This window comes from Melospiza melodia, chromosome 15 (genome assembly GCF_035770615.1).
Source record: "Melospiza melodia melodia isolate bMelMel2 chromosome 15, bMelMel2.pri, whole genome shotgun sequence".
Classification (NCBI taxonomy): domain Eukaryota; kingdom Metazoa; phylum Chordata; class Aves; order Passeriformes; family Passerellidae; genus Melospiza; species Melospiza melodia.
This window is the reverse complement of record NC_086208.1, coordinates 14,579,901-14,595,075: the sequence shown is the minus strand read 5'-3', so window position 1 is coordinate 14,595,075 and position 15,175 is coordinate 14,579,901. Positions and strand designations below refer to the sequence as shown.

General features: G+C 42.5%; 1 long non-coding RNA gene across 1 annotated transcript in view; it reads left to right on the top strand.

Annotated features, from left to right (window-relative positions):
* Positions 1 to 15,175, top strand: part of LOC134425339 (uncharacterized) — a 45,433-nt gene that overhangs the window by 3,840 nt on the left and 26,418 nt on the right. The window contains exon 2 of the long non-coding RNA XR_010029636.1: positions 11,113 to 11,195. This is a non-coding gene — a long non-coding RNA (uncharacterized LOC134425339). The remainder of the gene's footprint in view (positions 1 to 11,112; positions 11,196 to 15,175) is intronic.

Genomic DNA, 15,175 nt, shown 5'->3' with positions numbered 1-15,175 from the left:
GCTGGACCATCAGCAGTGTGGGTAACAGGAGAAGGAGCAGGAGAGGATGATTTCCCTTCAGCAGAGCTGGTGGAAACCACTCCTGTGCAATGTGCCAATGCAAGCAGCTGAGCTCTATCATTAGGCATCTCTACAATTGCCATTGGAATCGTATTCCCAAACCTTCCAGACATATTTTACAGTCCAGGGAGCTAATGTGTGCCTCACCCAGTACTGCAGCACTGTACCTGTTCCTGCTCAGGATGTAGCAGGGAAAACCAATAACAGGTGGTAAGAGAAAATTATGGTTTTACAGAAGAACTGTGATATATAATTTAAAAAAACAAACAAACCCAACCAAAGCAGTGCTGCAACCATTGCTGCCTTTAACATTGCAACCATAACTGTTGACTTCTGCCACCAAAACTTTTCTGGATGTTCTCTGCAGGGTGACTGCACTTCATTGCTCTCCTCTCCACTGCTGTAGGTCAGAGCAGCTATTGCAGCCTGACTGAGGACGCAGTGCCTGCATCCTCACCCCTGCCCATGGCTATGCTTTCAGACAGGTGCTTGTGCTCTCCTGCCCCGTGGCCCTGGGTGCCAGCCCGGCTGTAAATCGCTGCTAATCTGAGATAATTGCAAGGGTGACTGAGGAGCATCATGGTGATGCCCTGGGGGCATGCTTGCTCAGTCTGCCGGGTTCTGACACCGCTTCTGCCCCTTGCTCTGGCAGAGAAGATGCTCTCACCTGGCCGGGAGGATGTGCACCCCTGCATTAGGTACAGCAGAATAATGTCCCTGAGAGGTTTGCATTCTGCTCTGCTCAAAATCCCACCAGTGAAGTTAAAAATCAGGCACAACTGTCTCAGATACCAGTCTCAGACTACATTTGGGTTCCTTTCCAGGACAGTGTATCCGTGTTCGGGCCAGTTTTCATTTGCTTTAAGCCATTTGGATGAAAGGAGAGCTCATGTGCTGCCAAAGCAGATTTGCATGTAATGTAAATCATATCCCCTTGGCACCAGATCTGCACCCCTGACTGGTCCTGCCTGGTGCATTTGTCTGGGGGAAGGCTTACATAGTAAGACAACAAGGAATAACTTCAGATATGTTCAAAGTACAAGGAAGAAAATGTAAATAAATATGAGATCCCAGGGCTCTGGCCAAGAGGCTTTTCCTTGGGATGGCTTTGAAATGATGTTTTGGTGATTCTCCAGTGCAAAACCCTGTGGAACAGCTGGCACAGGAGGGAGGAGACAGGAAGGGATTTAAATCACCTACCAGTGCAGAATGGGGGTGTAAGTGTGCCCAGCAGCCAAGGGTGTGTGGCAGTGAGGAGAGCTGAGACTGGGGCAGCTTGTGGATGTATCAGCAGCTGTCCTTTCCAAGATACCATGACACTAACCGTTTTAAAGCAATTTCTTTCTATAAACACTTCTGGCTTTACTGCCTTGCTATTTTGAGTCCTGCTGGAGACTTGGACTCATTAAAAAGGCATTTCCTTTGGACAAGCAGATTAGATAGCTGTTCCTTCCTCCACATGATGAAAGGATGGAGAACACCTCACTGAAGCTAAAAAGTGCAAAAAATTAGGACATTAATTTAACAAGAGGTCAAGGCTCACCTTGAAATCTCCACCTATAAAAAAAAAGAGTTAACAAAGAGAGGAGATTCCTAAATGCAAGAATTGGGTGTCTTGTCTACAATCCACATTGCATAAACCTGGCTCCTAAACTCTAATTACGGTTTCCCAAATAAATGAGACTTGGATCTGAAGGCAGCTGAGTAATCTCCAGTGCCACTGACTCCATGAGACCTGAGGGCATGCAGCACTTTTGCAGCAGAGCTAGGCACCCAGCAGGATCATGGTCTAAATGGAAATCCCAATGACTTTTGAATTAAAGCAATGTCATTTAGCAAACACAGTATAATTGTGAAGTACCTACAAATATTGACATCAGCCTAACGCCTCATTTAGTAGGAAAGTTAATTTGCAGAATCAGAAAATGAAAAGTAAATTACTGGACAATAGACTGATGCTTTCCTGACTATTAATCAGCATCTCATAAAGCAATGCTTGTCCAAACTGTAAGTCAATATACAATAAAAATATTTAATTTCTTTTTGTAAGGATGAGACCTTGAAACTCTTAATTCTAAAAGATAATTCTATTTAGTCAAAAAAAGGAATGTCATCTGTATTTTATACATTGATGTGCCTTTGTGAAACAACTAAGATACTCACTGTAGTAACACTTTATTACAAATGTTCTGCTTTCCTGTCACTGTGACACTCTGAAAAATATTCTTGGCCAGACCTGTCCATGGCTGATGATGCAGCAGAAGGCAATGTTCCCTGGAGTCTGCAGGAATTCATCTTCCAGGTGGTGGGATAACGGGAGGAGTGATGGTGACATCTTTTGTGTGGGAAGTCGCACCAAGCTCTCACACAGTGGCAGCTGCTGGTGACACACAGACACTTCTGCCCAGCTCTGGGCATTAATATTAGTGGGTCAGCCCAAAGTTCATTGCTGTGATTTCATTTGGACCCCTTACTTGGTGGTCTTTATGGTGATAGCTTGACCCAATTTGCTCCTTCTATGTGTCCACCTTGTGAGTAATTCCTTTAATGGCAAAATGTAGCAGAGCTTTTACGTGAGTTTGTGAAGCACTTTGGACCAAGGGAGCTATAAACACTTTGTAAGCAAGTGGAGTTTCACGCAGACACTCAACAGTTGTGCCCTGACACTTCTTGCTAGATAATGCCTTGATGGACCCAGTACTTGTAAATCAGACTGTCCCCTTGGTAAAGAAGTTGTTTACAGTGATGCCCAGTGGCATCTTGAAACCCAGCCATGGGTGCATGTGCTGACTTCCCCTGGAGCCTTTTATTTACTGTCCATGACCACGTCCTCAGTGGATCTTGCAGCTTGGTGTGAACACTTTCAATCAAACACTGCTTGCTTTCAGCCCAGACATATTTTTTCTCTAGACATAATGTAGAGCACTGTATTTGTCTCACTGTACTAGTTCCTGGGTTTGTTGAAATGAATGTTGTATCTCTTTGCAGAATAGATTTTATTAACATCTCTGAGCTGGTAAAAACCTGGCTTAGGGCTCTTCTGGATTAGCTGTTTCTTGCCAATGGAAGAGAGTTTCCTGTGTGATTTTGTGGTGAATCTGTAGTACCAGGGTCTCTCTGACACACACTGTAGTCACAGATTAACTGAGCCACTGTGAAAGGTGTTCCATCTCTCAGGTTGAGGAAAAGGTGTTCATGAGAGAGTGGGAAGCTGAATAATTATAGATTATAATTAAAATAGTGGCCTATGCTGTCCATGAAAGAATCAAGGCTATCAGCAAACACAAAGTAAGACAGTACAGACAGAAAAGGGAGGAACTTCACTGATGGCATTGTGATGTTGTGGAGCAGCTCTTCAAAACAAAACCAGCTCCCATAAACCAGCCTTTTATTGCCTTTTGTTTGTTTGTTTGTTTGTTTGTTTGTTTGTTTTTTTCTGGTTTTTTTTGTTTTTGGTTTTTTTTTTTTTTGGCCAGAACGGAGTTCTCTCACCCCCTCAACTGATGCATGACCCCAGTTCAATTCAATAAGTTCATCTTAGGAGCAGCTAACAGTGTTGTTGGGTGTTACTCTATATACTTATGTAATTTCAGTTGGGTGAGCTTGATGTAAAAGAACACCCTTTTGTCACCTTAGCTGTCCCAGTGCCTCTGGGTACCATAAGGTCAGTCACAATCTGTTTTGGCTGGACACATAACCCTGAGCTGAGCTTTTAGGTTCATGTAAATTACTAACAATGTGCCTTTGAAAAATGGCAGCAATTATATATAGTGAATATATAGTGAGCATTTGGCCAAAATTAAACGTTTTTCTTTTGTCTGAGACTCTACTGTAATAGCCTGCTATAATTGAGTTTCAGCATTCTTGACAACATTTGGTCCTCAAAGGTTTGCACACAGACTAATGGAAGCAAGTAGGAACTTCAGGAACAGAATTGAATTTTTCTAAAACTTATTTTATTGGGGGTTTAGTGATTTATTGTGCTTTTTTGGTTCAAGCTTTTAGAATTAAGAGAGTCCCTAAATTATTCCATGTCTGTGTGAAAACGAAATGTCTATAACAGCCTCTTGTGGTACGTAATGTCTGAGTACACAAACTGATATTTAAGGCAATGGTCATCTGATATAAAGACTCAGCTGTGTTGAGCCTTTACTGAAGTCCTTGCAGAGCATTCCTGAGTCTGCAGGCAAACTTTATCCAAAGAGCACCAGAGTCTTGCTGCTTTTCATCCCCGTGTTCCTAGAGGCTGAACTTCCCCTTTTGAAAGATCCTTGCAGTGTTTGCTATGAAGGAGTGCAATATCTCTGAAGCAATGATAGAAATGCAATGATAGAAATGCAGGACCCAGGAATGCAGGGGAGAGAGGGGTTGTTGACCTCTCTGGAACTTAGCTAAGTCAGTGAAAGATAAAGGGAATTCACTTGCTCTTGGCCTGACCTCCAACGTGAAAACAGGGCAGTGCCATGGGCAGTCAAAGAATAAATCCAAGTTATTTGAGAGTACCTCAGTAAAGCAGCAAAGAGTTGTTCTACTTGACCTTCAAATAAGCAAGGCCCTCAAGGAAAAAATGTCCAATTCATTTGCTTACTGTGAAGCAACCAGAGCCCATAGTTTGTCTGACATAACAGAACAACTCTCCTGTAAAAAAGAGTCAGGAAAAGGAAGGTGTCATTAAAGGAGATTTGTGAGCTTGTTATCTTGAGGCTTGATGCTAATTCTAGAGTGTTCAATAAGCATGGAGAAAATGGAGCAACAGGAAAGGCAAAGCCTGACAGGTTCTTAACAGCGTTACATACTTGCTCCACTTTTCATTGCTATTTTAAAAAGAAAATAATTGGGTTACAGGAAATATCCTGAAAACTCTCACATGAATGTTTGCTCTTTGGGTAGAGTGGCTTGCAGGTGAGCCCTCAGCAGTTATTTTTCACTGAGAAAAAGACACAATTTCTATCTCCTATATTTTTGTGGTATGAAGGGCTGTCCGCAAGCCAAGAATGGCATTATGCTAGTGCTGAGGGTGCAGTAGTGAGGTTTGGATGCTAATTATTATCTCACATCAGAGCATGGGATGGCTAGTTCAAATGGATTAAAAAATAAATAATCTCTCACTACTCATTTAAATATGTCCTTCCCCTCTAGATCAAGAAACTAGCTCCAGCCTTTTATACTTATGGTGGGACATCAGGAGATGGGATTCACTCTGCCACTAAAATTGTTCATCTTCCCAGAGGAGATCCTATGCACTTACCAAGGAAAGTTACAGACAGGATCTAATCTAGAGAAGGAAATGACCTTGAGATGTTGTTTTCAGAGGTATTCCCTAGAGCTCAGTGGGATCTGGTGCCATAAAGACACCACAACCTGTATTGACACCACAAGGATGGGAATAATGACACTGTATTTTCCCACTGCCTAACAACAAACATTGACACTGTCATTCAGAATCTAGCTTTGCATCTACACCTTAGCTCCCTTTCTGACTTTCAAAGTCTCTTTTCTGAGAGAAACATCCTGACTGTCAATTATGAAGGATATGTTAGGCTGCATAATTAGGATGAAGGACAGCTGTTCAGAAGGCAACTATTATTTTTATTTTTCTATGGTAATATAAAACTCTCCTGTGAATCAATCATAAGTGTCTCTCCAGTGATTTACGACCAGGATGTGAAAGCTGAGAGATGGCTTGAATGCAGATTTTGTTATAAATTATTTCCTTGAGTTTTTGTCCCAAATGCAATAATTTACTATTATTAATAGTCTGTGCACATCACACTGAGTTAAAATGGAGCATGGCACTTTAAGACAACCACTGTACTCAACAAAACTTCCTCCATGTGGACATGTATCATTAATCTTTTGACAAGAAGGATCTTGATTCTTTCCTTTTGTACAAAATTAAAAATGCCTTTCTGGAACAGAGAACTGAAGTAATTAATTTACTGAGAGGATGAGAATTAAGGTCTTTACAAAATACAAGGTTTTTTAAATATTCACCTTTTTTGACTGACATAAATGGCAGCAGTGCCCACCTGGTCTGTTGAGGACTGGAGTTCTGGAGGCGCTGCTTTCCCCTGAACAAAGGCTCAGTCTCAGCTCTCCTCTAGTGGAGATTGTTTTGCCACCTGGACAAGACAATATGATAATGATTATTCAAGAGAGTGATTGTCACTGCAGTCATTCCATTGTATCAACATGCCTTTTCTCAATCAAGCTGAACAGACCTTCCATGAACTATTGCTGTTGTTTGCTTGAGAAAACTCATTACCAGGGCTGATCAGGAGAGATGCTTCAACCATAATAAATACACGTATTTCTGTGAAACTCAGCTTTTTATGCCATTTTTTATTAAAAGCAGTACATTTTCATTAGTGGATTTTCTATTAGAATTCTCATTTCAGTAAGTAAAAATTACAATGACAATTTTAACACCTTTATCTAAAGTTTTCTCTGTTTTTCTGGGAAGGTCAAGAAAATGTGTCCATTTTACATTTCAAAAGGAAAACATACTTCAGGATAGCTTTCTCTATCTTGATTATTTAACCATCAGAATGTATCCTGCATCTCCTCCTGTGCTATGAATTAACCTGATACCACCGACATCACCACAGTTTTCACATCCTTCTGAGCTTTTTGCGGGTTTAGGTTTCCTAAAAGAAGCATTAGAGGGACACATTTCCATGCTGTCTGTGATTTATGAGTAGATTTTATTTGTGGGGAGATTAAATTGTGGTAGGGTTGGGTCTGTTTGGGTTTCCACGATAGCCTCTGATTAGTTTTAATACAGGCAACCCTCACAGTAAATCAAGTGTGTCTCAGCTGATCTACAGCAAAGTGAAGCTGTGACTCATTACCTGGTGGAGCAGCCTCTCCTCAGACTGTAACTCATTAAACTGAGGGAGTTATTTACGACCCTCCTTGCAGCCACCCTAGCTGATGGTGTCATTTAGGGAACCTGGATGATCCATATGGAATGTGAAATATTTGATGGTTCGTAGATAACTCATTAGGGTCTGAACAAATTCAAAGTATGCTTTCCCAGGGAAAGCTCATCTGGGTGATGGATGTGGCCATCTCTGGGCTCCAGGGGTCTCCTGGAAGCGCAAAGAATGTCCCCTGCCTTTGCCCAAGGTTGATGTACATAAGGTTTTCTTGGAAACTTGTTAACTCTGTGACCTGCAAAGTGTAATGAAGAAAGGATTTTTTTTTCCCAAGTCAAGGATGTGAGTCCTGCAGAAACAGCACAAGAACAGACCTCAAGCTGGAGCTGTCATTGTTGAAAATAAAAAAGTTCTTGAGCTTGGAAGCATGGCTAAAGCAAGCCTGAGGGCATGCAAGGCTTAGGCACTGCAGAGCATCTGAACCCAGGCCTAAGGACTGGATTTACAGCAGCACTTGGGTCAGTTTATCATCTCTCTGTTATTCAGCATCTGCAATATATTCCTTTATGCTTCTTTCTTTCTGTCACTCCTTGGTGTCTATGGTGTCTGATGAAGTATCAATGCTCACAATCACCCCTTGAATTCATTCACCATCGAGCCATTCTGGAAAGCTCATGGCTGCACCATCACATTTACCCTTCAGCAGCAACTCCAGCCCCCAAACCCCTCTGTGCCCACCAGCCAGCTGGGCCCCCTCTCCTGAGCAGCCATGCAGCCATTCCAGGAGGATCAGGCCATCCTCTTTGAAATGTGGTTTATTGTCCCTTGGACACCCGTCTGTCACTTGGATGGAGCAGGCTGAGACAAGGGCTGCACTCATGCTTGCTGTTAAGTGGCTAATGCATGGGGGAGGCAGAGGGGGATATTAAATAATAATGACAATAATAATACATCTGATAGAGTTCTGTTCCACTTTAGCACTAAATGGAAAGCTGAAAGCCTCCCTATGGATCTTTTCCATCTCTTGCACCAATGGTTGTAACAGATGCATCAGTTTAAATTTATAACTTGCATGACAAATAAGACTGATACATGTGTTTAGAAAATCTGTGCCCAACTGGCATGTTTTGATTAGCTGCAAATGATGACACTGTCATGTCTGTAATGCAACTTATAAAAGGCATAGATGTGGTCCACTTCTTTAGTTGGAGCAAGACAACATAGATCTTTTAATGTTATATCCGTCCTTTACTTCCAACTTTATGAAAACCTTGTGAAATAAAAATAAACGCAATGAACTTTCTTCTCTGATTTTAAAAATACCCACAAACAACAAAGAATTAGTAAAACCCAAAAGAGGAATGAGGAAACACTGAAGATGAATACCACTGATCCATTTAAGCACAGATGAAACGATTTGACAATGTGCTGGAAAGGAATATTAAACAGATACAAGCTATTAATTTTCACTGAGGGTCAGCCTGGGAGCTTGAGTAGCACCTGAGATTCAGGTTAACCCTTCACAGTGGGGAGGACCTCACCATCAATCAAAAGTTCTTGCTTAGAAGATGTAGATACTGCTCATGCAATAACTGCAAAATGTTTTGGACAGGTGATAATGTTTATAGAAGGGAAGGATAGTTTGGAAGGTGAAAAAAGCTCAAAGATTACAAGAAAGGCTAGCAAATGGCAAAATTAGCATGGAAAAATATTGATCCCTTTCATTTATTTCTTACAGGGAGAGGACACTGAGGGGTGAGACTGGTCTCAATGAAAAACAGTTTCTGCTGTCAGGACCTCTCATGGGAACAGAGACCTTCCAGCTCATAGGGCAGCTGTTAACACTGCAAACTCCCTGTGGGCTGGGCTCTCCTGGCCATTTTTAATGTCTGTGCATCTTTTAATCTGAGCATCTTCCATCTTCAGCATAACAAATATGAAGCCTTTACAGGACTTGACAATGTCACTGGCTCATCCCTCATTTTGAGGTTCAAACTCTGCTCAGTGCTTTTGGAGGGGAATGAGGTTGCTGGGAAAAGCTGTGCAAGCAGTTAATGTGAGGAATTTCAGCCTTGACGCCTCTGTTCTGAGCACTCCTTCACCTAAAACTGAGCATTTACCTCCTCTCAGCTGCCTATGCAGCCAACTTTTTGTCCTTGTCCTTAGAAAAAACCCCAACATTAAACGGTACAACAAATCACTGCACTTGTCCACAGGGAACAGTAAATGCTACTCTACTCATACCTTACTCCTTCAAGAATCCTATTTTAAGTGCTAGAAATGATGATGTGAATACCTCTATATCAGCATTTTCTATCATGATTAAGGCTATGCCAGTCACCATAAAGGTCACCATGTGATAGACTACACACCACAGGCCCCCACCAGCCAGTGTGACGAACACACTAAATATTGGATTGCAGTTTGGTCAAGTGGCTGGTGCAGTGTGAGAAATGAAATCAATACTCACCCTGGTGAGAAATGATAGAAATGAGCATTCACCCTCAGCCACGTTCAGATGGCTGTGAGTCTGGAGTGCCATATTTTCATGTTTATAACCTAGATGTTGCGTTAAAAATTGCCCTGAAACTCAGTGGTAGTGGCAAAACCGAGCACTTATTCCTTCAAGCCTTTCTTCAACTTTATCAATGCCCTTGATTTTTGAAGCAGCAGTTATCTCTGTGGAGGTCTTGACTCATCCTGCCCCAGCCATCGGGGAGGGACCTCTCCTACCAATTCCAACAGAACAAACTATACTAGGGAAGATTCAGCTTGTTCTGCCTGGAAAAAATACGCCCAACAGGATGTTTTAGCTGTTTAAAGGAGATTGTATTCTGTCCCTCACGAGAGAAATATTCCACATACAGCATTTTAATTACTTGCACATCTTGTGGAACAAAAGCCTTTATCCCCCAACCTTTCTCCTTTCCCAATTTCCCCCATTTTTAACACGTTCATTACAATTGTTATTATTGTGGGTAGTATTATTAATATATTTTATTTTCTTTCACTTAATAAACTGTTCTTTTCTCAACCCACAAGCTTTACCTTTTTTTCAATCTTCCTCCCAGTCCTGATGGGGCTAGACCATGTTGCATTTTGTTGAATTGGAATTAAACAGAGATGTTTCTAGACTCAAGGTTGATGTCTCAGTATCTTCTCTATTTGGTCTTCAAAGGAAGTTCAATTTTACTTTTCTACATTTTATTTTTGTTTCAAATGTGCACCAGTTGAGCATACAAAGAGGGTTTCAGATTGATCTTATTATCTATTTACAACAGGCTGGTCTTGAGTTCAGAATCATCGCTGTTTAAAAAGCATTGAAGTTGTAGTAATGAGTATTGGAGTGTGTTTTATGTGCAACCTTCTGGTCTTGAAAGCAAAACAAAGTGCTTCACCTCTTTTAGCATGTCTGCTCCTTGAATATCTTTTTTCCAGGTCAGTCTTAAAAGCAGCACGTTTCTTACAAGAGTAAATCCAACATTGAAGCTGTTAAGTCCGGGTAGCTGCTTCAAACTTGGCCCTGTCTAAAAAATAATTAATAATAAGAAATAAAACTGTGTTTGTGTAACCTTTCTGTAGAAGAAGCCACTAATTGATACAGATGCCAGTGCAAAGAAGCACTCGGAAGAAGCATTGATTGCAAATCCCACTGGGATAGGGCTCTCTAAAGGTCAATCACTCCTTCTATTAATTGCTTTAAAAATAAGGCTTGGAGAAAGCTGCATGTGAAATAATGGTGGGATTTTGGCAATCCCTGTTGTAAACTGTGGCAGTGTTTCCATTGGTTTGAGGAGGAGAAAGTTGTGCCATGGCTTGGATGGGTCCTTTTATTCCTCCTGGGTTTATAATTTCTGTAAATTTCTGTAATGAAATTGGCTGGTGAGGAAGGGAGCACGGCAGAGAAGTGCCAAAACCACAGGTCTCATTACAGACTGCTGCCCTGAGAACACATTCATTTCAAACACCTCAAAAAGCACAGGAGAGAAGATTAAGTCTGGGTATGTTTCATTTCTCCAGGCAATTTTTCTTCCTGGGTTACACAAATCTATTCTTTTTGGTTGTTTAATAAAAAAAGTCGCAGGGTGTAATTGTTAAAACGAGCGGTGGGAAATGCAACAGCCTGACAAGAAATTACATGTCTTATTTATCTCCACTGACATTACTCCTGCAGGAGCTGGGTGCCAGTGGAATGTGTTGCACTGGAACATTTCCCTCTGATGCTGGGCAGTTTCCTCCCCACTGGAAGTCCTGAAGGTAAATGCAAACCCAGGTCTGAATTAACCTGTGAATCTTGCCAGAGATTGATGCCCCTCTGTGCCCTTGCTGTTAATGCTGGGGAAGAAATGAAGCAGGTCAGGCAGAACTGGAGCTCTGTGGGTGGCCTCCTGACTGCAGGAAAAATTAAATCAAAGCTCAAGGAATAGTTATCCCTGGGGAAGAGGGTTGGTGCTCACAGGTTTTCTCTGTGGATGCCTGAAAAGCTGCCCAAGCACAGTGCACAGTGCACAACGAGCTTGGGCTGAAATAGAGATGGAAATAGATAAGACAAGAAGAAAAAAAAAAATTGGTTTTAGTACATTTATTTCATGGAAGTGGCAGTATAAAATCAGATCCTGTTTAACCAGATTGGAATTCTTCTGTGCAATGATTTAACAGCATGCTGATGTGCTGATAGCATTTGCCATCAGCTTAGTTAAATGCTGGTACATGGTGCTCCAGTCCTACAAAAATTCACTCGTTTTCACAGATAGCTATCCAAGGGCATCAAGGCTCTTCTGAGATGGATGGCTTCTTCTTTTGAAGACCCTAGCTACTATTTTGATCAGCACAGTGTAAAAAACCTGAAGGGAATTTAAATTAGATTTAAATTATTTCTTCATTTTGCTGCCATTATGTATATTGGGAGGAAAGGGAGTGAGCAAATAATGAACAATATTGCAATTATACCTTCAGAGGGTTTGGCTTATGTAGGGCAACTGGGCCAACAGATGGTGAAAGCAATTTAATGTACAAAAGTATGAAATAATTGATCTGGACAGAAGGATTAAAGTGGGGTGTGGGTATAAATTGAACATGGATCATGAAAAGTATATTGGACTATTATGGGAAATCACTGCAGCCTGAGCACAGATGCTGCAAAAGAGCAAATCAAAGTGCACTGGCACACTAATAGAAACAAAGACAAAAGGTGAAAACCTTATTGTTTTAGTCCTTTGTCAGTGCTGCAGGCTTTGATCTGCTGGAAGAAGAAATCTGCCTCGAGGGAGAGGAGCTGAAGGATCTGGTGGGGAGCAGAAAGTTCACAGGGCTGGGCCAATTTGCATGGCAAACTACAGTGATGTGCTGATTTTAGAGAAACACCTTTAAGGAAGGGCTCCATCGGGGCATTGCATGCCTTAAACTAGCGCTGAACAAGACAGAACATCTTATTAGTGTTGGCAAAAGGGCCTGGACGAGGCAGAAAGGCCAGGCTGCCTCTTCTGAAGCATAATGCAAGCACAAAATAAGTAAAATGAGGACACACATTTGAGAGCACTTAATGGGAAGCACCAAGTTTTTAGCTGATAATAGCCACTTAATCAAACAGCCTTATGTAAAGTCCTTCTAATCCCAGCTCATCAGCATCACTGGGGTATTCCCAGGACAGGAACACAGTTTTGCTGACAAAGAAGACGAAAGCAGGAAATTCACACAGTGCTCCTGTCTGTGCTGCTCACATCTAAGGGAATGTGTGCCCCAGACAGGTTGGGATCCCCATGGAAGCACTGTCCAAGCTGGTTCCCAGGGTGGGCTGGGCACGGCACGCACCAAAGTGATTGCACAAATTCAGGAGTCACATCCTGCACCCCTGCAATGCTTTCTGTGCAGCAGGACAGCCCTGCCTGGATTTGCCTCTGGGATGGCCACAGCCACCCAGCTAACACACCTCTGTTAGAAAAGCTCTTTACCTGCTTCAGGTGGGTGTTGTGAGGCAGCTGAGAAGGATGGCAATACAATCCCCCTCTGGTTTTAGGATAGAATGCCTCCTGGTGTCCCCTTACCTGTGCATGGCACTGCAGGCCTGACAGCAAAATGCAGGCTCTGGGCATCTTCTGCTGTGATCCAGGGGAAGAATTTGGGGGGCTACCACTGGACTGGTCCATACAGAAGGATCCCTGAAAGGGAAAGTCTGTGGGATACTGAGTTGCTGAAGCAGGTCACTGTTGCTCTGTGTCCAACAAGTGATAAATTGAATATGCTGCCCCAGAAAAGCCATGACCAACCCATCTGTCTAAACCCAGAAACACCCTTGTGTTCACTGTAAAGCTTTTCTAGCACAAGTGTGGTGCCATGGAGTCCCACTGATCTGAACTTTCATGGCATTGCTCCCTACCTGGGGAGGATAACAGCATATGACAGCCCTGGACCAGCAGCCCATCCCAGTTTTCCTTATTTCCTAGCTGGCTAAATTGCTTTTGGCTGGACATGTGGTGGATGCAGGATTGCTTCAGTTCATTTCCCACCCATAACTGAGCAAATCAGCCCATTTACTCTTAGAGCTCCGATGGAGAGGCATGAGGAAGTTCTTGTTTGCTTTTTCATCCGCTTAGTCACACAGTCCAGAACCAAATTAAACCTTCACCCTAGAAATGTGTCCTATTGTGAGAGGCACTTAATTCCTGCAAGGCTCCTGGAGTGCTGAGGAGTCAGAACAGCACAGCCTGAAGGGCTGAGGCACAGTAAAAACCTGACTTTGGGATTTAATGGCAGAAACAGAAAATAAGAGTGTTGGAGAAAATCAGTTTAGAGGAAGTAAAAATGGATATTTCAAAAAAATAGTTTTCTTCAGCCTTGGATTATTCACCATTATAAACTTTTCGCTCTGTTAAAAAATCACTTCTAGGTCAATTTTTTCAGTAAAAATTCCTGTCTCAGTGTGAAGGGACCAGTCTTTTCAGCTTGAAAATATACCCCTGCAACTGGCAGGCCTGCACTGAAATATATTGTTTTAACAACGTGTACATGGAAGTTAATACATAAAAACTGCTGCACTCACTTTTTCCACTGTAATGTTAGCCTAAGTCAGCTCATGTGCATTGCCTCACTCCATCTGAATTGCCATATTTTAGGGAAATTTTCTTGCAGAAAATAAATCAGTTGGATCCTTCTCTGGAGGCCCTAAATCCCAAGATTCCAATTTTGTTTTGGCTTCATTTTTATTCCCTTGGTTTGGAAATTTTGGGGTGGGTAGACTGGAAAAATTTTCTAACTTGTTTGATCATTTCTTGCTCCTCCTCCTCTCCCCCTGTTTCATGGATGAACTCCACTCCCCCAAATCCCAGAACCTGCCCCATCTGGAAAGAATGCATCAATCTGGAGCACTGGCCAGGAATATATATGCCAGGAGTAGGAGTAAAGTTATAGTAATTAAGGTGGAGTCCTGAAGGGATAGGTTAGTGTTAGTTAGCTTTGAAAGAAATTGCAAGAGTATGCTCAGACCTTATTAGTGGATATTCCCTGGGTAGAGAACATACAAGATACCTGAAGAGTTAAGCTGAAAAGTAAAAGCTTCAGCAAGGGCTACTCAGGTCTTAGGAAGGAGAGAGAAGGATTTAATTTAGATTTTGTCTAGTGAGAATTTTCTGTTGGAGAGATTCTTCCTGCTCTCAGGACAGGATTCACCAGCCTGCCAGCTCCCCATCCCTGTCTGCAGGTGGTACATATAGACCATGGCTAGTATGATGTGCAGGACAGAGATCCCACCCTTGCCACTGAACTGAGGCTGAGGTGCCTACACCAGCAGAGAAAACCTGCTGCATGGGTGCCAAAGGAAGGAATTTAAATGGCTTACACAAAGCATCTGAAATGAGGCAGCAGGGAGAGGCTGGTGGCCCAATGTCCAGCAGACCAGAACTTGTAGCAGAGAAAAAATACTGACAGCTCCATTTGATGTGCAGTATCTTCTGGCTCTCACTTAATTTCTGTCCTTCATCCTGAATTTGGAAGAGAAAATAGGATGTACCCCAGCGACGGTGTGCAGTTCTTGCTCCAATGCCTTCCTCCCTCTAGGGAGGTGCTGAGGAGGGTCCAGTGGCAGCAAAGCCCTGTGGATATGCTGCAGACCCTGAGCAAACAGCCATCCCTCCCTCCCTAGCCCCAGGGAAGGGCTGTGGTGTCCTGAGCTGGCCTTGCTGCCTGGGCACGGCTCGAGCCTCTCAGCATGCACAGTGTGGATGCTTCTCTGGCTCTCTTTG